At 42.4% G+C, this 22,969-nt stretch overlaps 1 long non-coding RNA gene across 1 annotated transcript; it reads left to right on the top strand.

Moving 5' to 3' along the window:
* Positions 1-9,067: 9,067 nt before the first annotated feature.
* Positions 9,068-13,857, top strand: LOC120927146. The gene is made up of 4 exons (XR_005747043.1): positions 9,068-9,648; positions 10,043-10,200; positions 13,047-13,169; positions 13,619-13,857. It is a non-coding gene; the product is annotated as an uncharacterized LOC120927146 (long non-coding RNA).
* The last annotated feature ends 9,112 nt before the right edge of the window (positions 13,858-22,969 follow it).

Below are 22,969 nucleotides of genomic sequence, written 5' to 3'. Positions count from 1 at the left end.
CGGTAGAAAGTATGCAATGTATCTGATACAAAATGGTTGTAAAATTCATGAAATGAATCCGATACGAATTGATAGTAAGGAGTATTGAACGAATCTGATACGAATTGGTTGTAGAGTGTATGCTATCACTTGCTTTGAAACCGAACACCTACCAACCACCCATCCCCCCAGGCTAATCAAGTGCAGACAAGGCACCATGTGAGTCCAATTACCACCTCAATCTGCCAAAGAACCCATACAAACACATGTCAATCTCCAAATGGATTTACAAATGAATCATATGTTTGGCAGAAGGAAGTTACAAATGTACTACGCCTGAGCCAAATGATGTTGAAACATGAGCAAAAGTAACTCAGAAGCAGATTTTTTCCCAAAAGGGATGCAGGATAGGAAGCATAACGAATTGCAAGATTCCACAAGATACGAAAAGGTTTGAATCCTACCTGCGAAGTAAGCGGGAACCGCCGGCGAAGACCATGAAGGGAGAAGCCGCAAAGCGCTTGCGATGTCGAATGCGATTGAATGCGCAGACAAACGGACATGAGGTGAGCTGGGAAGAGTCGGCCCAGTGACGTGTAGTACCGCACACTGAACCGACAAAGAGCATGTGTGAGTGGGCTGCTTAAATACCCTCTGGGCTCCTCCCATAAACTCAGGCCACCATACTGGCCTTCTTATATATATCTATATATATATATATATATATATACATACATATCTATACATGAATAAAATTATACATATAAATACAAAATTATATATAAAAAGAGATTTAGAGCAGGGCCATCTTTTCCATTGGGCACGCTGGGAAGTTGCCCGGGGGCCCCGATTGCCTGGGGGGCCCTACCGGCTGCCCAGCAACCCCAGTAAAAAATTGTGGAGAGTGACGGGTTAGAAATGCCCATGCCCAGTTTGCGAAAATCACAGAGAAGATCCGGTCCTCCACAAATGCAGGGGGTTGCTGATGTAAGGGGGGAGTGAATGCAAAAAAGGGGGCACTGATATAAAGGTTCCCCCTCCTATATTAGTGACCCCCCTTACCTTAGTGTATTTACTCTACAGAAGGTGGTCTCTGGTCACCAGAGTGCCTCCCCCCCACATCAGAGTTCCCCTTTACATCAGAGTCTGCAGGATTCCCCCTTACAATGCAAGGGGGAACTCAGTCTGCGGACCCTGATTTAAGTGGGAAAGAGAAAGCAGTGGACTCTGATATAAGGTGGTCTCTGGTCACCAGAGCCCCCCTCCACATCAGAGTTCCCCCCTTAGATAATGATCTGCAGCGTTCCCCTTTACATAAGAGTTCCCTTTCACTGTAAGGGGGAATCCTGCAGACTCTGATGTAAGAGGAAACTCTGTGCTGGTTGGGTTATAGTAACCTGACCTTCATGTCAATAAAGACATTTTTTTTTTACTTTTGTTTAACTTAAACACATTGCTAATGGCACTAGCTATATGTTTATAGTTTAAATACTGACATTTGCATTGTTCGGCACTGAGAACTGTAATTTTAGGTACTTTTTTTGCAGTGGCAGTAAAAAATGTGGTTCTGCCAGTAAATTTTATAATTTTTGTCAGTAAATTCTCGTGCGTGATTGTGTAGACAGGGCCCCAGTGCACTGTATTGCCCAGGGGCCTATAATGCTCTTAAGATGACACTGATTTAGAGATATATATATATATATATGTATTTACAAAATTTTTATGTATTTTTTTGGTTTTGATCAATATTAGCTCAATTTGATATAAAAATTTAAAAATAAGCTATATATTTATTTATATTCTAAATAGATTTAGGGCCAGATTCACGTAGAGCGGCGCATATATAGACCGGCGTAGCACATCTCTGTTACGTTACGCCGGCTCAATTTCGAGACGCAAGTACCGTATCCACATAGTATTTGCACCCAAATATGCGCCGGCGTAACGTAAATTCCGAGGCATAAGGCGGGGTAATTGAAAGTGGGAAGGAAGTGGGCGTGCTCCATTGAAATGAGCCGTGACCCCATGCAAATGAAGGGCCGACCGGACTGCGCATGCGCGCATGATTCTGAACCTCACTGCGCATGCTCAGAACTCGGCCCGGCGCAATCAGTGAGATAGGAACTAGGCCCGGCGTACTTAGTGAGATACGCCCAGTGCATAAATAGGCCCAGACATACGCCCTTCCATTGCAAAAGTACATCCATGTGTTTCCCTTCCTAAAGCAAGGTGCTTTTGTTCTGTTGCCTGTTGGTGTTTGTTGGTTTGTGTAGGAGTGTTATAGGAAAGTTTTATTGGAGAGTGTTATAGGAGATTGTATTAGCTGTCTGTTTTTGCTGTCTGTTTTTGTGTCTGTGCTGAGTGTTTGTTGCTGAGATGGCACCAAAGAAGAGGAAGTTAAACTTCTCTGTCCGTGAGAAGGAGATTCTTGCCAGGCCCATTACCCTACATGGGCGGTTTTTGCATGGCCTTGAGAGCCGGGACATCACCCCGGCCAGGAAGAAGCAGATCCTGCAGGACATTGTTGATGATATCAATGTTTTGGGGGGGGGGGGAGACGAGGACCGTCAGTGGGATCACCAAAAAGATCAACGATCTGAGGCGTGTGGTCCGTGAGAAGCTGGCCAAGCTAACAGCACATTCCAGGGACACTGGAGGGGGACCACCTTGCACTATTAGGCTGACTGCTGAGGAGCGTGCAGTGGCCCAGTGCTTCAACAGGCAGCAAGTGGTGGGCCTGCCTGGCTTTGACTCCGAGGAGGCCGTGAGGACAGGTACGTTTCTTTTTTTTTCTATCTGGCGAGTAGCATGTGTGGGGGGAAGGGAATATGTGACAAGTGTGTGGATCCTCCAAACTGTGTATGTTTTGTGTCATCCACAGATGGGCAGGAGGGTGCTGGAGGAGGAGGTCACCATTGCCAGTGAGGTACTTCACCTTTTGGATGAGGCTCCCCCTGTGGCTGGCAGCAGTCAGGCCTCCATCAGGGGTAGCCCTTTCCACTCCTCCCTCAACAGGGCTCCCCCCCAGGGGGCTCCCCTTCTCCCATGCCACAAGCCTCATCTGCAGGCAGGAAGGCCACACACAAGATCAGGGGGGTGGCAGACTTTCTGCCTGCTAATCTTAGGAGGGACCAGGCCCTTCAGACCCGCCATCTGGGTCAGGTCATTCAGACTTTGGCCCAGATGGAGGAGAGCCTGGCCTCCATTAAGGACTCAGTGAATGACGTGAGCTGCAACTCCCTGGCATTCATAAACTGTTTAAATGCAGACTGCCACAGCAGGCGTGGGTCAGGAGATGTGTGCCCTGACCCAGGCTGTCCAGGCCAATACGGCAGCCCTGAATGTTGGCCTCACCAGGATAGCCGTGGCTTTGGAGGGCAGGCCAGCAGAGACCAGGGGAGTCTCCTCCTTCCCCTGATTCCCCCCCATGAGCCTCCCCTGAGGGGCCGTGGCCGTGATTATGATTGGTTTTATGTTTGTGAATGATGTATGAATGTGGGGGTGACATTCCTGCCGGAAAAGGGGTGTCACCCTCATTTGTGGTGTAGAAGGGTTCCCCAGGACCAGGGAGCAGTGATCCAAGGTCTGTGTGAATGGTGTATGAATGTACAGTGACATAATTGGAGCCTTGGCGTGGCGTTGCTGCTCCCTAGTACCGTGCGGTGTACTTTGGTCTAATCCAATTCGATGAGGATGTGGGGTGTGTGTGCTAGGGACCACAGTGGTGTGCATGCATGCATTCTACTTGTGCCATGATTAATGTGTGTGTTTAACGTGCAAAGGTGCCTTCTGCGAGGCGTCTCCTGGCTGATGCTCCCTCAGAAGACGGGGTACCCTCGGGCACGGGGGGATTGTGTGGTTCGGGGGTCAGGTCTAGACATGTGCAGTTTTTTAAGTTACGAATACGTTTTCCGTTATTTTTCGTTATTTTCGTTGATTCGGTAACCAACGAATGAACGAACGGCTTAGCTAAAATTATAACGAATAACGATATTTCCCTAGTTAACGAATATGGAAAACAACGAATATACGAAACTGTTAAATGTAAAAAAGCAGAAACAACGAAAGAAAAAATGAACGAAAACACAGAATTAACGAAAACACCGAACACCCCCCATAAAATCATAATTACGAAAAAATAAACGAAAATGCAAACTTACTATTACTAATAGTCGAATAACGAAATGAAAACAACTAAAATGCCGAACAAAGAATAAAATACGAAAATCGAATCTAACGAAAAATAACTTACGAATCTTCGTAAAACGTAAATGAAAACAACGAATTTTAATAAATAAGGTAATTTCAGTTTAGTTTCTCCTAAAATACTTCTGGACATTGACCAATAGCCACTCAGCCCTGTCCCTTCCCCTGAAGAGGTTTGTTCCTTCCCCCAATGAGCTTCTTTCTCATTATCTAGTGGCTCCTTGACCTTGTGTCTTTTTCTAGGCTAGACTGCATTTCATTCCATCCAGAGTCCAGATAGGGTGTCTTTGGGTAGGTTGCACCGGTTTTGTGGATCTTAGAGCTAATTTGTAGTTGTTATAGAGAACTTCTTAAGCATACTCTAGATTCTCATTCCTAGATTTGTAATTGTAAATATCTCTGACATATTTTAGTTTTCTCCTACGTCAGACTGCATTCTAGACAGGGTGTGTGTGGTGTTGGATTTGTGACTCAGTGACTCACTCATTGGTGACACTTAGAAATTATACATTTATACTTATTATGCAGTGCTCACTGATTACTATTCATTTTTTCTCATATTTTCTGCAGTTATTTTTTCCCCTTTTGTGAGACAGTGTAGGACTGTGTTTTATTATCTTGCCTATATATTTTTTTTACTTTAGCATAGCCACCAGTGCCATTATAGTCTAGTACTAGGCCAGCCCAGGCAGCAGCCAGTACTCTACTAAGATATAAATGGTGGTGGTAGAAGTTGATTAGTAGAGCTTTGTTGCATTTTAATCCTGACCAATTGTGTAAGGCCTGATAAATCAACAATCATACTCCGTCCTCAATACCTTTATTTTTCAGAATACATTATCATTTGTATTTTTTTCTGAAAAAAAACACAATAATAATATTTCTAATATAAAATTTTTTTGTACTTTTCCCACTTATTCTCACATTCTCACCATGAGGAAAGCAACAGAGGAAAAAGTTGAGTGTGACACAGCAACAACAACTTCTGAATATAGGCCAACTGTAACCCCAGATGTTTTTTACAAGACATGCCGGTCACGGGCAGTTCCTGCAAAGGTTGTTGCTAGTGTCCATAATTTTAGGCAGCCAAAACTTGAAATTTTACAGCTTGAGGAGGAGCAAATTGCTCAGCCTCCAGATGTAAAAACAGCACACAATATATTGGAAACAGATAATAGCAGCATCTTTTTTCATTCTCATAGTTCAGTATCTAATCCTAATCCAAGTAGGCACCTGGCAGAACAGGATGCTGCTAAAGTAGAATTACCTGAGAGTCTGACCCTTGAAGGCCTTGACCTTGAAGGAATTGATTTAGATTTTAATATAGAGGATAATGCACAACTTGTAAACCAAATTCATGAGGATATTATATCTATGAGTCCTTACTCCTCTGCCCCTGAGTCCCCTCTGTTATTTCCCGACTCCTCACCTTCAAAAAAAAAATTGCCTGCACCATTACAAACCTCTTCAGGCTTAGTTGTTTTGCCTAAATGTCTTTCATATCCAAGTAGTGCAACTGCCACCATTGTTAGTCCACCAAATTCCTCCAAAGACACGGAAGCTGCACATACCCATCAGCCAGAGGCAATTGTAAAACAATCCTCACCGGCCACTGGGAACCGCAGATCAAAAATATGGGAACATTTTGTTACTGTTGGTGACGGGCGCATGGTGAAATGCAAATTATGTGGCAGGGAAGTGAGCCGTGGGAGAGACATAGCCCATTTAACCAATGCCGGGATGAATTACCATTTCCGTGCACACCATACACCGGTGCTGCTGAGAGAAGAAAGTGGAGTTGCAGCTCCACCTAGTAAAAAGAGAGGAAGCAGCAACACTACTGCTGCCATTAACCCCAAAAGGCTCAACAAGGGGCAGGAAGATGAAGGGACTTCTTGTGTAGTTGACACATGTCGCCCCATTCCTTTACAGCAGCCCACGCTGCAACAATTTCCCAGTTTCCAATCAAGGGGTATGTCTCGTCAACAGTCCCTTAAAATCACCCGTCTGATAGGGGAACTTATAGCAGTTGGGGGAGCACCCTTTAATATAGTTGAAGGACATACATTTAAAAACCTCATGAAGGTGGTTGCACCTCACTATGTTCTCCCCTGCCGTACTACCTTTAGTAGGAAAATTGTACCCTCTTTATATAATTCCTGTGTTGGATTACTGAAAGAGGAGCTGGGCAGAGCAGCTGGCCAGTCTGTCCATTTTACTACAGACTTGTGGAGCGCTCCCAGTGGGCAACATGCCTTTTTGTCATTGACGGCTCACTGGTGGCAGCCCAAGGAGTCACAACCAAACAAACCAAAAGCAGGAATGAGAAGCACAGGTGCTAAGGCAGCAGAACCTCCTGAGCATGGGCAACGCACATTCTTGTTGCATGCTGAAGTCATGGACGACCAGCACACTGCTGTAAATATTTTACGTGCACTTCAGAAAATGGTGGCGCAGTGGCTTGGGGAGGAGTCAGGCACACGGGCAAAGATGGGCTTTATAGTCACTGATGCTGCAGCAAACATGCTCAAGGCAGTGCGAGATGGCAGATTTGTTGGCATTCGTTGCTCTGCACACGCCCTGCATCTCGTTGTGAAGTCTGCTTTGGACGATGAAAGTGAAACATCAAAATTGTCTGCTATCTTAGACAGTTGTAGAAAAATAGCAGCCCATTTTCATCGTAGTGTGAAAGACAGTCACATACTCAGACTTGAGCAGAGTAAGGCTTGCGTTCCACAGCACCGCTTGAAGGTAGATGTAGCCACCCGTTGGAACTCCACTTTGGAGATGCTCGAACGTATCATGGAACAGCAAAAGCCAATACACGCCATGTCAAATGAACATGTTATTGGTGTAGCAAGGCCAATAAGCAGGGAGGAGTGGAAAATAATTAGTCAGGTGGTGGCTGTGCTTAGCCACTTCCGAGATGTAACAGAAAAATTGAGCCTAGAGAATGCAAGTCTGGCTCAAGTAATCCCTCTCTACATCTATCTTATCACTAAGATGGATGGCTTTCTAAACAAAAGCGAGCCCTTGCCTGGCGGCATAGTTCAAGATGTAGCTGCAATTATAAAGAGACTGAGGGGACAATTGAATAGAAGGATGAACGAGCTCATAGAGGCATGCCCTGAGCTAATGCTTGCCTCTATGTGCGATCCACGCATTAAAGGAAAAATGGCAATAATTCAGAGTTCCCTTACCACCTATAGGGATCTATTAATTCAGAGGGTGTTTGACAGTCACCGAAAATTGTTTAGGCCGGCAGAGGGTGAAGAGGAAGAAGATCAGGAGGAGCCTGATAGTGACATTGTGCCACCATCACCTACTGTTATTAGTACAACCACTGCTGAGCATTCCACTAGAAGACCTGACGTTTGGAGTTTGGCATTACATACTTTAGTTGGACCCACAAAAATGCCCACCATGAAAAGAAGCATTGTGTCAGATCATGTTAAATTATACTTGTCTGAACCCCATTTGGCCTCCACTACAGATCCATTAGAGTATTGGGATGAGAAAAGGGGTATTTGGCCTGCTCTTTCTGTGGTGGCACAAGAGCTACTTTCTTGCCCCCCGACCTCTGTGCAAAGTGAGCGTGTATTTTCTATCACAGGAAATATTCTGTGCCCACAGAGGTCCCAGCTGGCCCCACAGCTGATGGAGCAGATGGCATTTCTGAAAGTCAATCTTCCAAAGCTGGGCTACCCAGAACTAAGCTTTACAACAGAATAATTCTAATTATACTACTTCTTAAGTTCTTATGTTTATCAAATCGATAAAGATATTGTTAATAATTTACCTGTTCCAAGTATAGATGGCGATGCCAAAAAATAAATACAACAAAACCAAATATAGTGCATGTCATGATATACTGTATGTACCAAAAGTAATGTTACATGAATACAATATACGATAAAGTATCAATCACAATGTAGATACAGCAAGCATGAGAAGCTGTGATCAGCCACAGTCTATATAATTCAAAGATTTATTTTTTGTTGGGTGGGCAACATTGATTACCTCAACATTTTATTTACTATTTTTTTTTATAATTTCCTGACCCCAGGCCCCCCCCCCAAATAATTCAGAGGTTGTAAACATGAAAAAAGAGTTTATACTGTAAGGGTGATCCTAGCTTGTTAGGCTCTCAATCTCTAACTTTGAGATTTTAGCTTTTGAAATACAAATATTTAATAATGTGGTTGCAAGCCCACTTTAAATAAAATACAAAAATAAAATACGTGCAAGACAAAGGCAAATACCTGCATACTATATCATAATGAGCTAGTATGCATAGCATACTAGCTCATTATGTAATACCACTGATCGGCGAAAACCTCGCTGCGGTGGCCGACACAACGGCTGGCGACATGTAATCCCGCTGTTAAACGTGCAGGTTTAGCGTCTCTGGGCAATCACAGCGCAAAACCCGGAAGTAACTCCGGGCCTACATGCTGCTGCCCGATGATGTGTCGGCCACTGCAGCGGGGGCTTTGATCGCAGGTGAGTATTACATAATCAGCTTCTATGCTATGCACGCAGGTCTGCCAGTCCTGGCATGACCACCTTAAGAAAATGCACGATCGTTCTAAATTATCCCCTAAACCATGAATGGAGGTATTTCAAGCACCTACATACAGGTAAGCATTAATATAGTCTTCCAGGTAGCTAAAAGTACTATATATTTATTCATTTCTGTTGATATATCTATTTTGAATCCTGACATGCACTATGTTTGTTTTTGTTGATTTTATTATTTCCCATCACATCTTACAACTTGCAAACGTTTGAATTGAAGTAGATCTATGCATAAGGGTAATAATAATAATAATAATAATAATAATAATAATAATAATAATAATAATAATAATAATAATAATAATAATTAATAAATAATAATAGTTTTTGTTTACATTCACAAATCCAATATCTACTACCACCGTTTGCAAGAATGTTATCAACCCAAGCTGGGGTTAGTTTGTTTATTTTTCATTCGTTTTTGGAGTAATGTTTTGACTCCTTGGCTCTGAAATTAAGCCACAAAAAAAAAAAGCTACTATTCCATAAAGAAACCTACTCCACAATTCCACGGCTCGCAATACTCCCACAAACACTGGGGCTCTCCTCCTACTGTGCTCTTGCTGCAGTGCAGACTGCTGCCACCTGCCCTCAAAGAAGAAATATTACGGTTCACGTTTGGAAGACATCTCACCACACTATGGATTTAATCCTGGTTAAGTATGTTGCCTGTGGCACCCTTAAACACGTGAGTGGCTTATCAATTTTCCCCTACTCACCTTCCATCATTCCATTAATTATTTCTTCTAATTTATATCCCTCTCTCTTTTTTTGCAGTTGCAATTTACTGACGTCATGTCTCACATGCATGCCTAACATTGGACCTGGATGTGGATGAGGAGGAAGCAAATAGAAAAACACATGAGGTTTTTTCAGCACTTCATAGTAAGTATTAAGACTAAGAGTAAACCCCACTTAGGATGTTATAATGATATACTTGTATGACTTTTTTTTTTAAATAAATCACATTTATTTGTCATTGTGTGTGAGTGAGTATGGGGTTAGTCTGTGTGTTTAAGGGTCAATGTGAGTATGTCTGTGTTTTTCTGTGATTAAGTGTCTGGGTCAGTCTGGCTTTGTTTACAAGGCACTTCATTTATTGGCCAGTGTGTCTGTCAGTTAAAGTGTGTGTCGTCTTTATGGGTCAGTGTGTGTCACTGTGTATATGTATATTTTAAGTGGGTGTGAGTAAGTATATTGGTGTGTGTCATGGAATGCATAATGTGCAAAAATGTTATTTTGATGTATATATGGAATACAGTTGTGTTACTTATTTTAGGTTTTTTGACATCGAAATAATTTCTTCTATGCCATTGTCAGTGTATCACCTCCACACTTCCCAGAGCTACAAATCTAAACTCATGCTTTATCTTGGCCCTGGTATTTTGATTCCATTCTGACCACCAGGGATCTGAATGCTGCTCAGCTCCATGCAAGGTAAGAACAGGGAGACTGGGAACTGTATTATCTTTTGGAATAGTGATTAAAATTCCATTGCAGCGAAAGCAGATATTTTCTCATTAGTTTACCGATCGGCAGGGATGGACTGGCCATTGGGACTACAGGGAGTTTCCCGGTGGACCGATGGCTCAGTGGGCCGGCTTCAGTGACAGCAGACCGCCGCCCCCCTCAGCTCCTCTGTCTCTCCCTACCCACAGCGCTCACCTGGGGGGGAACAAAGAAGCAGAGGGAGGACCAGAGGAGCAAGGGGGGACGACAGAGGAGCATGGGGGAGGGGACGGACAGCTGATTTAACAGCTATGGCCTGGGAGTTTCTCACTTCTGCCTAATCTTGTCCCATAAGGGGGGGGCACCAAACTGATTCTTTGCCCCGGGTGAAATAATGTCTAGCTTCCCCAGTGGTACTGCCTATAAGAGTACCAGTACCAGCCGTTCTACTCTAATAAAGTAGAACGGCTAGGGGCTAGTGAAGGGGGAGAGGGGGCTTGGGTGGCCGGGGGGGGGGTGCAGGAGTTGTCCTGTCAAAGTGGGCCAGTCTGGATGAAGTCCAGGGCCAAATTTTTGTCCCAGTCCATCCCTGCCGATCGGGTACATTCTCTGCCTAACTCAGCTCTGCTGCATACCATTTGAAGATACAAAATTGCAAAATGCCTCCACGTGTCTTTACAAGATGTGATAGTGGGATACATGTTTTTCCCTAATGTCTACTTATATTGTCCTCCGCTACCTCCCTAGCCCCTCGGTCTATAATTTTTCACCCTGGCTATCTTATTCCAGTATCCACACTCCCACTGCTGTTAGTATCCCCCCCCCCCCTGCTTCCTGTGTTGTTTTACTGTCCAGTGTCCACTAACAGTGGGGAAACATTAAAATATAAATGAATAGTTTAAGGTAGACTGTGTGGGCCAGATTCACATAGAAGAGCGGCGGCGTAACGTATCATAGATACGTTACACCGCCGCAATTTTTCATCGCAAGTACTTGCACTTGCGATGCAAACCTACGCCGGCGGCCTCCGGCGCAAGGCGGGACAATTTAAATGGGCGTGTGCCATTTAAATTAGGCGCGCTCCCGCGCCGGACCTACCGCGCATGCTCCGTTTCCGAACTCCTGTCGTGCATTGCGCGCCGTGACGTCATTTTTTCGAACGGCGACGCGCGTAGCGTAATTCCGTATTACTGGACGGCTTACGCAAACGACGTTATTTTTAAAATTTCAACTCGGGAACGACGGCCATACTTTTAGACAGCAATACGCTTGCTGACTAAAGTTAGGGCACCAAAAAAAAAAGACTAACTTTGCGACGTGAAACTAGACTAGCGGCGACGTAGCGAACGCTGGATCAACTGTGGGAATGGAGTTGGGTGTATAGGATTTTACTGTGTTTTTTATTTTTGTTTTTTTATTTTTTGTGGTTGAACTGGATGGACTTGTGTCTTTTTTCAACCTGACTAACTATGTAACTATGTAACTATGTAACGCGAAAAACCGCCGTCGATCGCCGTAACTCCTAATTTGCATACCCGGCGCTGGTTTACGACGCAAACTCCCCCCCAGCGGCGGCCGCGGTATTGCATCTTAAGATCCGACAGTGTAAAACAATTACAGCTGTCGGATCTTATGGCTATCTATAGCATAGATAGAACAACAGATACAACGGCGAATCAGCAGATACGCCGTCGTATCTACTCTGTGAATCTGGCCCTTAGAGTTTGAAGTTCGGAATAAAATACTATTGTGTGTGGGAAATGAATACATAATAATTTAGCAGATAATGTGATGATGTATATAAATAAATAATAATAATAATAATAATATTAGACCAAAAATAGTTTTATATTCACAAAAAAAAAAATATTTTCATAGAAATTACAAACACACATGCTGGGTAGGTGTAACTTGGCAGCATAAGAAAACGTTTCTACCAAAATCAAGGAACAGTAAAAAGATCGATTCTGCATAATAATTTGCGATGAGATGGGCAGAGGAAGGTCTAGCCTTCATTTTTCAAAACGTCTTTGTTGGTTATATGTTCATCGTAGCTCCCAGGCATTGGAGCAATGTGTCTGGAAATATCTTCAAGTAAACAAAATATACTCTGTCCAATGCCTAATTGTGTTGTTGGCTTGCCCGGGCCAAAATTATTTCAAAACTCTCAGTTTGCTGCCTGCTCAACTGATGGGTAAGCCGGGTAAGCCTTTTGACCTTTCGTTGTAGTTTTCGGTTGTCACACCTTAATTCTATAAGCTCCCTCAGAATGATCTCCTGCACAGTTGGGAAAGGCGGTACAGCAGTAGGTGGCATCAGGGCATGGGGTGGCTGAATGAATGAACCTTGTCCTCTGTGCTCCTCCTCTGGGCCGGGGGAGAAATCAGGAGTCTGGGGAATGATAGGGGTAATCTCTGGCTGAATCTCCAGCCTCTCCAAAAGAAGAACAGGAGAGTGCGGGCTGCACTGTACTCTCCTCTCAGGGTGGTATTGCTGATCTGAAATAGATAAGATAGGCAAAGTTTGATGAATGATGAAAGCGTTCATAGTAATGAATTTATTCAGATTAGACTTTTATGTAGTAGTAATATTGAATAATGGAGCAAATGAAAGATTGAGTTGGGGAGGGGGGATAAGTTGTATTAATGATTGAGAGAAAACAAAAAATCAATTTAAACTTATTTAGGTAAATCTACACATTGCATTTATATCCTAAAGTTAAAAAAATTTAAAAGGTTATTTAATAAAATAACCTTTATAGAAGTAAATAAATACAATATAAAAATTGCAGAAACAGAAAATGCCTTAAACAGAAAATCTTTTTTCTTTATTAGATAACATATTTATCAGCATATGACACGCACATTTAACTCCTGAAAAGCTTTCTGTTAAAGACGGAAGAAAGAGTGAAGATAATGTTGAAGATAAAGTTCTTAAAGGGTCCCAGTAGGTTGCAGGTAAAAAGGGCATATGTCTTCTAAATTTATTATCGTAGTATTTTTGATATCCTACTGCAAAAACCTTTGTAGCGCTTTTATACCCACTAAAAGATAAAAAAATACCTGTAAAGCAAAGGCATAATGAGCTAGTATGCACAGCATACTAGCTCATTATGAGCTAATAACCTTGTAAGTAATTTAGTGTGCCGTGCTAGGTTTGCAGGGCGAATATCTTCTAAACCATACAGGTTATAGAGATATTATGTATAGATATTATAGGCTTAACGGTAGTTTAAAAAAAAAGCGCAAAAGAGCTGTTGAACACCTTTCAATAAGGGCTACTAAATTCAAAATCATTAAAAGAACCAAAGGCAGAAAAAAAATTTCAACACGGTGGAGTTCAGCAAAAAATCTTTGTGATAGGAATGAATCTCTGACATCACAGCCACTCTCATTTATTTCCACAGTTTGCGCAGTCCTCCTTGATATATCAATCCCCCTTCAAATCACAGTGTCCCTTTCACAGTCACGTTCTAAAGGTATGAGGTGTCATTTTTGTACGAATTTTTAAATTGAACTTTTAGGTGTATTACATGAAAATGCCTATGTGTAAATAGGGTACATGATGATAATGGAGTTAGTGCTGTGTCCTGTTTCTTCCCAGATCATGCACTTACCCTGAGGAGGAGCAATGGTCCTGCCAGAAGCCGATGCTGGAGGGTCTTGAATGCAGCTTTCTGTTAAAGACGGAAGAAAGAGTGAAGAGTCAAGGTAATGTTCATGAAAAAGTCAACAGCTGTATTTACAATTTTTGCCTGAGATATGTCGTATAACTACAATATTTTCTACTATGAAATCAAATATTCAACCAAAAATGGACTGAGGAAATGTAAAATATAATCAGAAGTTGCTGATGTGTTAAAACAGATGTTACATTTCTGGCAATTTTTAAGATTAACAAAATATATGTAAAATATGCTATCAAGTATCTACATATCATTTACTACAACCCCCATATACATAGTACCAGGGCTAAATTAGCTACTAGCCAGGCCTCAAGGGTTACTAGCCAACAGTTAGTTGCCACACCCAACCCTTAGCTTGCCCCACCCCTAATTCAACCCCTAAACACGCCCTCATAAATTATCTCATTAAATGACACAAAATTGTTTTATGCAGAATAAAATATTAAAAAAAAATATTAACACCAACTTTATCCAAAACCACCAATGAAGCCTGCCTGTGCCCACCTATGTAGCCTGTGCCCACCAATGCACCCTGTGCCCACCATGCAGCCTACATGTGCTGCAGGTAAAGAGCGATAAACGCTTTCATTTCAATTGATGTTTTCCCGCTACTAAACAGCCCTGCCCCATGGCCAGGAAACTTTAATTTACAGATCGCCCGTCCTGGGATTGGACAGGATAAAAGTCCCGGAGGAGGGGATGTATGTGGCAGCAAGCGGCGGGGAACACGGCAATGTCAAATCAAAGCTGTTATCGATGTGTTCTCCTCTCTCTTCCCCCCCTGTGATCGATGAGAGAAGGACTCCCTTTCAAACTATGCTGTTGGCGGAGCTCTCACCCCTTTCTCGGCATCCCTCAAAATCTAGTCACAAAATGAAAGCAGGCAAGTTTGAATTTGGAAGGGTGCATACATACTACTACTATACCCACCTTTTGATTTAAAAATCACATTTCTTACATCAGCTTCCTCAGAAGCTGATGTAACCTTCAGAACCTTCAGAACCTGATCAGAACCTTCACATGACAGTTTCCCCTTCACAATTATGTTCTGATCTGAACCCCCTTCACAGTGGTAAATTTCACCCACCTTCACAGCACATGTGAACAGCTGTGTTCTCTGTCCCACCCTGCAACTTGACCCACCTTCACCTAACAGCCCCACGCAGCTCTGCCCCCGTCACAATTCAGCATCCACAGCTCTGACCTTGCTACCTTGCTTGGGCACACAGAACCGTAGACACAATAAATACTATAGTGGGTGGAGCAGAAGTTGCTGAAGTTATCCAGCATAATGTTGTTTGTTAGGGCCGCATAGCAACCAACCAATCACCTGCTGGTTAATTTTAAAAAGTTCTCTTCAGCTGCTCTATTGCTGCCCACTATTTTGCATTGCTATTTTTTCGGCTCACTGTGCATAACGAGCCTTCTGCTCTCGACTGTGATAGTGAAAGCTGAGTAGCCAGGGAGACAGAAACGGCACCTAATTGTCTCAACTGTGACGGTCTGCATGGCACAGTGACTTGGTCCAAGTAGTAAATAGCAGTTCATTAGATATCCTTTGTGTTGGGTACTCACCACCAGAATGTTGTTGATAGGATGTACTTGGAGTTGGAGCTGATCCTTCCAAGGATGATGTTTCTTGATCTGGAAAACATGAATGTAAAAAAATAAAAATAAAAGTCATACATGTGTAGTCATCATAAACAATAAGATAGCTTTACAAATATATTATAACTGCAATATATATAAATTATAATGATATATTTAATTTTCCTCACCACCAGCTCTATGATTTTGACCCCTGCTGCTGAATCCAGGGACATCCTCTGCCAGAAGGACATCTCTTAGCTCCGCCTCCTACTCTCGCAACTTGATAGGCTTTCCTCGGTTTTGTCCTAGTCGAAGCCTCTGCATCTTCTTTGTAACCGTTGCCCGACAATCATAGAACCTGCAAATGTACATAAACATTACAATTACATTAATAAAAAAACAAATACTTAGATTAATGTTTTTTGAAAACCACATTTCTTTTCACATTGTGATGGTTATATGTATACTGTTCAGCATGTGGCTGTGACAAATAAATTTTTTGGTTACGTTGAACTGTTACTTTTTTGTTATTGACTACAAAACTGTGTATTTTTTACACAAGAGTGAAAGAATATTTTAATATTAATTACCTGTGTCTGACGCCATTGGTGGGCCTGTGAAACTTGGAGACCGCATTCACGGAGTCCCGGACTCGTTCCCAGGCTGCTGACTTCTCAGATGCTGGCACGGATTGGCAGAAGAGTGTCACTTTTTCTTTTGATACTGCAGCAACCAATGCAGCATTCTCCTCTTTGGTATATATGGGTCCCCTTGATTTCTGTCTCTTGGTTCGCTTGTTCTGCTGCACATCTGAGTCCGCACTATCTGACATAGGAGGGGCCACATGTCTCCTTTCTTTGCCATGCTCCCGCTCCACTACACCTCCACATTCCCTTCCATGCCTCGGCTTCACTCCACACCAATCCTCCCCTCCCCGCCTCCTCTCCCCTCCATGCCTTTCCTCCACTACCCTCCTCTCCTCCCTGTCACGCCTCTTCTCTCCTCCACGCCTTTCCTCCACTACCCTCCTCTCCTCCCTTTCACGCCTCCTCTCTCCTCCACGCCTTTCCTCCACTACGCTCCTCTCCTCCACTCCACTACTCTCCTCCACGCCACTCCTCTCTTCCCCTCCATGCCTCCTCTTCTCTCCATGCCTCCTCTTCTCTCCATGCCTCCTCTTCCCTCCATGCCTACTCTCCCCTCCATGCCTCTCCTCGACTCTACTCCTCTCCTCTCCTCCACACCTGTCCTCCACTCCACTCCTCTCTTCCCCTCCACGCCTCCTCTTCCCTCCATGCCTCTTCTCCCCTCCATGCCTCTCCTCCACCACACTCATCTCATCTGCTCCACACCTCTCCTCCACTTCACTCTCAGTCACACCAACAAGTCTCACATCAACACACTGACTAACACCAACATTCTCACTCTCAGTCTCAACACTCACATGTCCATTCTCACTCCTATACATGATTTTAATTGCCCAAAAGATAGCAAACCAGTGAAACCACCACACAAAAACAAGTCGAAATTCGACAAGCCCACCTCTGCCCTGCTCTCTGTTCCTCCCTCGCCAAACCACGCACTCATACACCGTCTCAAAATGGAGTCCAGGGGCGGAGGCTATAAGCCGCGCATCGAAAACGAAAGTAAAGTATGAGATTTTCGAATGGTTAAGATTTGCTGCGATGTACTTACGAAAGTACGAATGATTTACAACACACATTAGCAGCGTTAGCGGAGCAATTCTGACACATTGCGTAAAATAACGAATTAAGGCCCGATTACAAATTTACTAAAACAATCTTACGAAAGTAATAATCAGTCAGTATCAGTAAGACCGTCAAGTAGTCTATCGCAGCCAAGTTAGATTTACAAAATTACAATGAGTAGTGTGTTGAATCAACGTAAAATTTATTTTAACTGAATTACGAATGCACTAAGATCTACTAAAGCACGTTTTTACAATCGAATGAAACAAGACACGAAAATACGAATGATGATAAAACAACGAAGATCTATTTCCTACGAAAATACGAATGCGGCACGATGGTAAATATAATGTAAATACGAATCTAAAAAAACGAAAAATATACCAACGTAAAAACGAATAAACAAATAAATTCATTCAAAAAATACGAACGAAGCAGAATACAAAACATAACGAAAATACGAATCTCGATTCAACGAAAAATAAACTAACAAAAAAAACGGAAACGGAAAAAAGAGTGTTACGAAAATACTAAAGAGTACGAATACGATAACTAACGTCTTACGAAATTACGACTCGTTACGAATCACGATAAACGAACAGAAACGAAACAGAAATAAACGAAAATTTTTGCTGTGCACATGTCTAGTCAGGTCATCACGTAGCTCAATCTCCAGGCCCCTTCTCACGGCAAAGTTGTGCAGCATGCAACATGCACCGATGATCTGGCACACAAAGTTTGGGGAATACAACAGGGTACCCCCAGACTTATCCAGGCATCGGAAACGGGACTTCAGGAGGCCAAAGGTGCGTTCCACCACTCCACGGGTGCGTGTGCTTCATTGTATCTTTGCTCTCCTGGGGTTTGGGGGTTCCGAAATGGAGTCATGAGATGGGGTCCAAGTGCATATGCAGAGTCACCTGGAAAGGAAAAGACAGGAGGATGTTAGTCGTGCATGTGCCCCTCGTGATGTCTGCATCATGGGGGGGGGGACAGTCATGCCTGACACCCATGTCACTCACCAACCAGCCAGCTGTCCCCATACATGTTCTGTTCGAATTTTGTTGGGATGTGGCTCTGACTGGAATATGTAGCTGTCATGGCTGGATCCTGGGTGTTTGGCACGGACATGCCATATGAGGTATTGGGCATCGGCTATCACCTGTACGTTGATGGAATGCCAATGCTTCCGATTGCGGTATATGTTCTCTGTCTCATGGGGGGGCTGTAGTGCCACATGTGTGCAATCAATGGCCCCCACAGTGCGTGGGAATCTGGCAATTCTGTAGAAATCACGCCTTGTCTTCAGCCGCAGGTCCTCCTGGGTGGGTTTGATGATTTGGTTGGCCATGCATCTGAGGATTGCAGGGATAACCTGGTGCACACATCTGCTAATGAAGGATTGTGACATCCTAGCCACAGCTCCACTTGTGCGCTGAAAAGAGTCAGTGGCAGGGAAATGCAGTGTTGCCATTACCTTGACCAGTGGCTGCACTGCATGTGAGCGTTGTGTTGGGCTGGTGATGTCATCTTTCAGGGTTGTGGTTAATTCCACGATGGCTTCAGGGCTGAATTTGAAGATGCGAAACACCTCAGAAGCAGCCATGCCAAAGACGTCTATGCGTGTGCGGAATATCCTCTCCCGTGCCCTCCTTCTCCTCCTCTGTGCCCCTGGCATGTTGGCATACAGATTGTTGTCCTGCAAGTGTGTGTGCTCAGCTCGTCCCTAACGGTGTTGCTTTAGCTGACCTGCACACGTCTGGTGCAAAGTTAAGCCTGCTTTTATAAGGGGTAACTTTAGACCGGACATACAGCTGATGCGCACAGGGCGTAGCCTGCGCCGCACAAACGTACTTTTGTGGATCGCCGTATCTCCCCCATTTGCATATTTGACTAGCAAAACAATGGTGCGTCTAGCGTATTTTTTGCGCCCCACGATGCGCTGGTGTAATCATTTTACGTCGGTCGGAAAAAGCTGGTTTTCAGGCGTATCTCGTTTTGGGGATACGGCACATAGATACGCACGGCGCATATTTACAATTACGCCGCGCATCTCTGGATACGCCGGCGTAAGTGCTTTGTGAATCTGGCCCTTAGTTTCTTTAAATTGACAAGCTTATATATTTATCTAAATGTTTCAGAGTGTAAAATTTATGGGCCAGATTCAGAGACATCTGCGGCGGCGTAACGTATCGCATTTACGTTACACCGCCGCAAGTTTTACGGGCAAGTGCTTGATTCACAAAGCACTTGCCTGTAAAGTTGCGGCGGCGTAGCGTAAATCCCTCCGGCGCAAGCCCGCTTAATTCAAATGGGGCGTGGATCATTTAAATTAGGCGCGTTCTAGCGCCGAACCTACTGCGCATGCTCCGTTTTGACATTTCCCGCCATGCTTTGCGCGAAATTACGTCGCACCGACGTGATTTTTTGAACGTCGACGTGAGTTACGTCCTTTCCTATTCACGGACGACTTACGCCAAAACATTTTTTTTAAATTCGACGCGGGAACGACGGCCATACTTTAACATGGCACGTCTATCTATACGCCACGAAATAGCAGCTTTAACTATACGCCGGGAAAAGCCGACTAGCGACGACATAAGAGAATGCGACGGCCGCGCGTACCTTCGTGAATCGACGGAAAAAGCTAATTAGCATACCCAACGCGGAAAACGACGCAAACTCCACCCAGCGGGCGCCGAAGTATTACACCTACGATCCGAAGGCGTACGAAGCCGTACGCCTGTCGGATCAAAGCCAAAAGCCCTTGTATCTTGGTTTGAGGATTCAAACTAAAGATACGATGCGGCAAATTTGAAAGTACGCCGGAGTATCAGTAGATACTCCGGCATACTTCTTCTGAGAATCTGGCCCTATATTTTTTTTCTTTGCTAAGGAGACACTAATTAATTCATTTTTTGAATAGTATGCTATTTTATCTCTTTGCTTTAGCAATGCCAGACTCCACAAGATTTAAAGGTCATGGATTATAATAAGAAAGCTATTTTTTTTTTTCAATGATACATTTACAGCTGTCTGAATATCTATATGTCTATATTCATATAGTAAAATAAATACACACATATATATATATACACGTGTGTATTTATTTTTCTCAAAGAATATAGATAGATAGATAGAAATGGAGGCAGCTGTATGTGTATAATTGAAAAAATAAGATTGCTGTCTTTTTACAATCAGTGACCTTTAAATGTTGTGGAGTCTGGCATTGCTCAAACAAAGAGATCAGATAACATAGAAGTCCAAATGAATCAATTAGTGTCTGCCTACTGAAAAAAAAAAGGAGACTCTGTATACGTTTATTAAAATATGCATGTTATTTTTTTATATTCAAAAATATATTATATATTTATGATATAGAGATTGAGAATAATAAATATATATTTGGTTTTATATATAAATATCTTTATCAATATTTAAATAGGTAGAACAGAAAGGAGAATGCTTTATTTAAATATATACACATTTTTTTCGAAAAAAAAAATTATATTAATATTAATTAAATATATTTTATACATTATTTTACAATTATAAAATTGAAGTAAACTCCAATTTTTTATTAAAACATAAATTAAAACATTAATAAATGTCTCGTGTGTGTGTCTTTGTGTATGTATATATATATATATATATATATATATATATATATATATATATATACACACATCACAACAAATTTATATTATTTTGATCTAATTAATCCATTTATAAAATGTTTTTACTAATACATTAAAAACACAAGAGTAGCCAGTTTTAAAAAAAATATAAATATTTTTTTATAATTAAATTATTTAAAATAAGGCAAGTTTATTAAATAATGTTGTTCAGATTACACAAAATATTACTTTTTTTTTATATTATTAAATTAAAACAATTGAAAGAATTGAGAGCACACAGAAAAATCCATACACTTACCTTGTTCTATCAGCTGCTCAGTGCACGTTCTGAGCTATAGCTGATTCAAAAGATTCAAAAGATGCTGTTTATGTCGTCACAAAAGGGGCATGACCTTCTCAGTATGCCGGCCGTTGTGATGGCAACTGTGTAGTGTTGACAGCGCCGCTCGCCGTCAACACTGCACATGCGCGGGTTAGAGCGGTGAATGCTGGGACATCAGCATTCACTATATCCCGGAAGGAAACATCTTTTGCGGCACAATGACAATGCTGGCGGCTAATAAGATTTGGACACGTGAGTACCAGATTCACTAAGGTAACAGCGCAAGAAGCATCTAAAAAAAAAAAAACCCCGCTTTAATTTCCATTGCATAAACCATAGTCTGTTTAGTGTCTCAAATTAACCTATGTTTATTTTTGTTTATTTTTTTTATATTATTTATTTTAGTTTATTTGATTTTTGTTTGTTTTTGCTTTCCTTGCTCTTTTTTCAAAGTCCTGTTTTGTTGACCAATAAAATTACATTCACATTTTGATTTTTTTTGTTACTTTTTCATGCTACAGATTTTCCCAGCTGCAGCTGAAATAGGCTGATTGGCCTAACAAAACAGGTGTGATTTTGTCTCGAAGTTCCTTTCCTGGTGCCTTCATTATAGCATATGCATGGATTGTGTGCTGCCATGGATAGTCACCAGGAAAGGAAAAATACAGAGCGGTAAGTATTTCTTTTTTTCTTTTTTACTGCAGTGGTTCTCAGCCTCAGTTCTCAGTCCTCAAGTACCCCCAACAGGATATGTTTTGTGGATTTATCTTATCTAGAATTGCTGTCCAAACTACTAAGCCATTGACTTTTTTTTAAAGCACATGTGCAAGATGAAGGAAAACCTGCAAACGTGGCCTGTTGGGGGGTATTGGCGGACAGGCTTGAAGTGCTGATTTACAGCACTGCGCTAAAATACTAGCTCAAGGCAATCCTATTCTAATTGTGGGTGTTTGAGGGAAACCAAGTGAGTGAGTGAAACCTTTCTTGTGTTTTTTTGGTTGGTATTTGTGTCCCTTTTCTTAAAATTAACTTCACTTCCTGTCACACAGCTGAACAGGAAGTGAGGGTAAAACCCTACCAATGTCTTTTCTTGGGGACACACAGGTCAATCTAACTAGTGTCCCCCATTAAGCAAATTGCACTCCAGCACTTTGTTGTGTACACCCCAAATGATTAGGTAGTTTTGGGTTTAGTAAAGGCAAGGCCACTCTGCAGTACAAGTGTAGTTGCTGAAAAGGGGAACCACTGATGACTTTAATATCCAATTATGTAGAAGCCAAGATTTTTTTTTTCTTCCTTGCTTGTCCACCTCCATCTCCAGCAATTGCACTTGTAGTGCAAAGTGGATTTGCCTTTAGTAAATGGAACCAAAGTCCAAGATCCCTAATAATTTGGGGTGTACACAGCAAAATGCTAGAGTGCACTTTACATAATGGGAAACTATTTAGATAGATCTGTGTGTCCCCAAGAAAAGTCATTAGTAGGGTTTTACCCTTCCTGTTTGGCTATATGACAGGAAGTGAATGAATTTGAAGTAGAAAGTGACAACATTTGGGAGGTGTCTTCACCCTATCAGGGGTGCAGACATCCCCCAAAAAATTTGCAGACTTTTAATCCCTCTGCACTTTAGCCCCAAGCAAAAATAAGAAAGGATTTCATTTAGTTTAAATTTGCAAAGGCACATTCCTCAGATCAACTGTGATGCATGTCAATGGCCCATTTAGCCCTTGTTTAATAGAAAACACCAGTTTCCTTTCACTAGAAACATTTGTAAGTCCAATCCTGGAAATCTGCATCTGCTTTACTATCACTT

Source organism: Rana temporaria, chromosome 2 (genome assembly GCF_905171775.1).
Source record: "Rana temporaria chromosome 2, aRanTem1.1, whole genome shotgun sequence".
In the NCBI taxonomy this organism is placed as follows: Eukaryota; Metazoa; Chordata; class Amphibia; order Anura; family Ranidae; genus Rana; species Rana temporaria.
The sequence above is the reverse complement of the archived record's forward strand: the minus strand, read 5'-3'. Positions and strand labels throughout refer to the sequence as shown.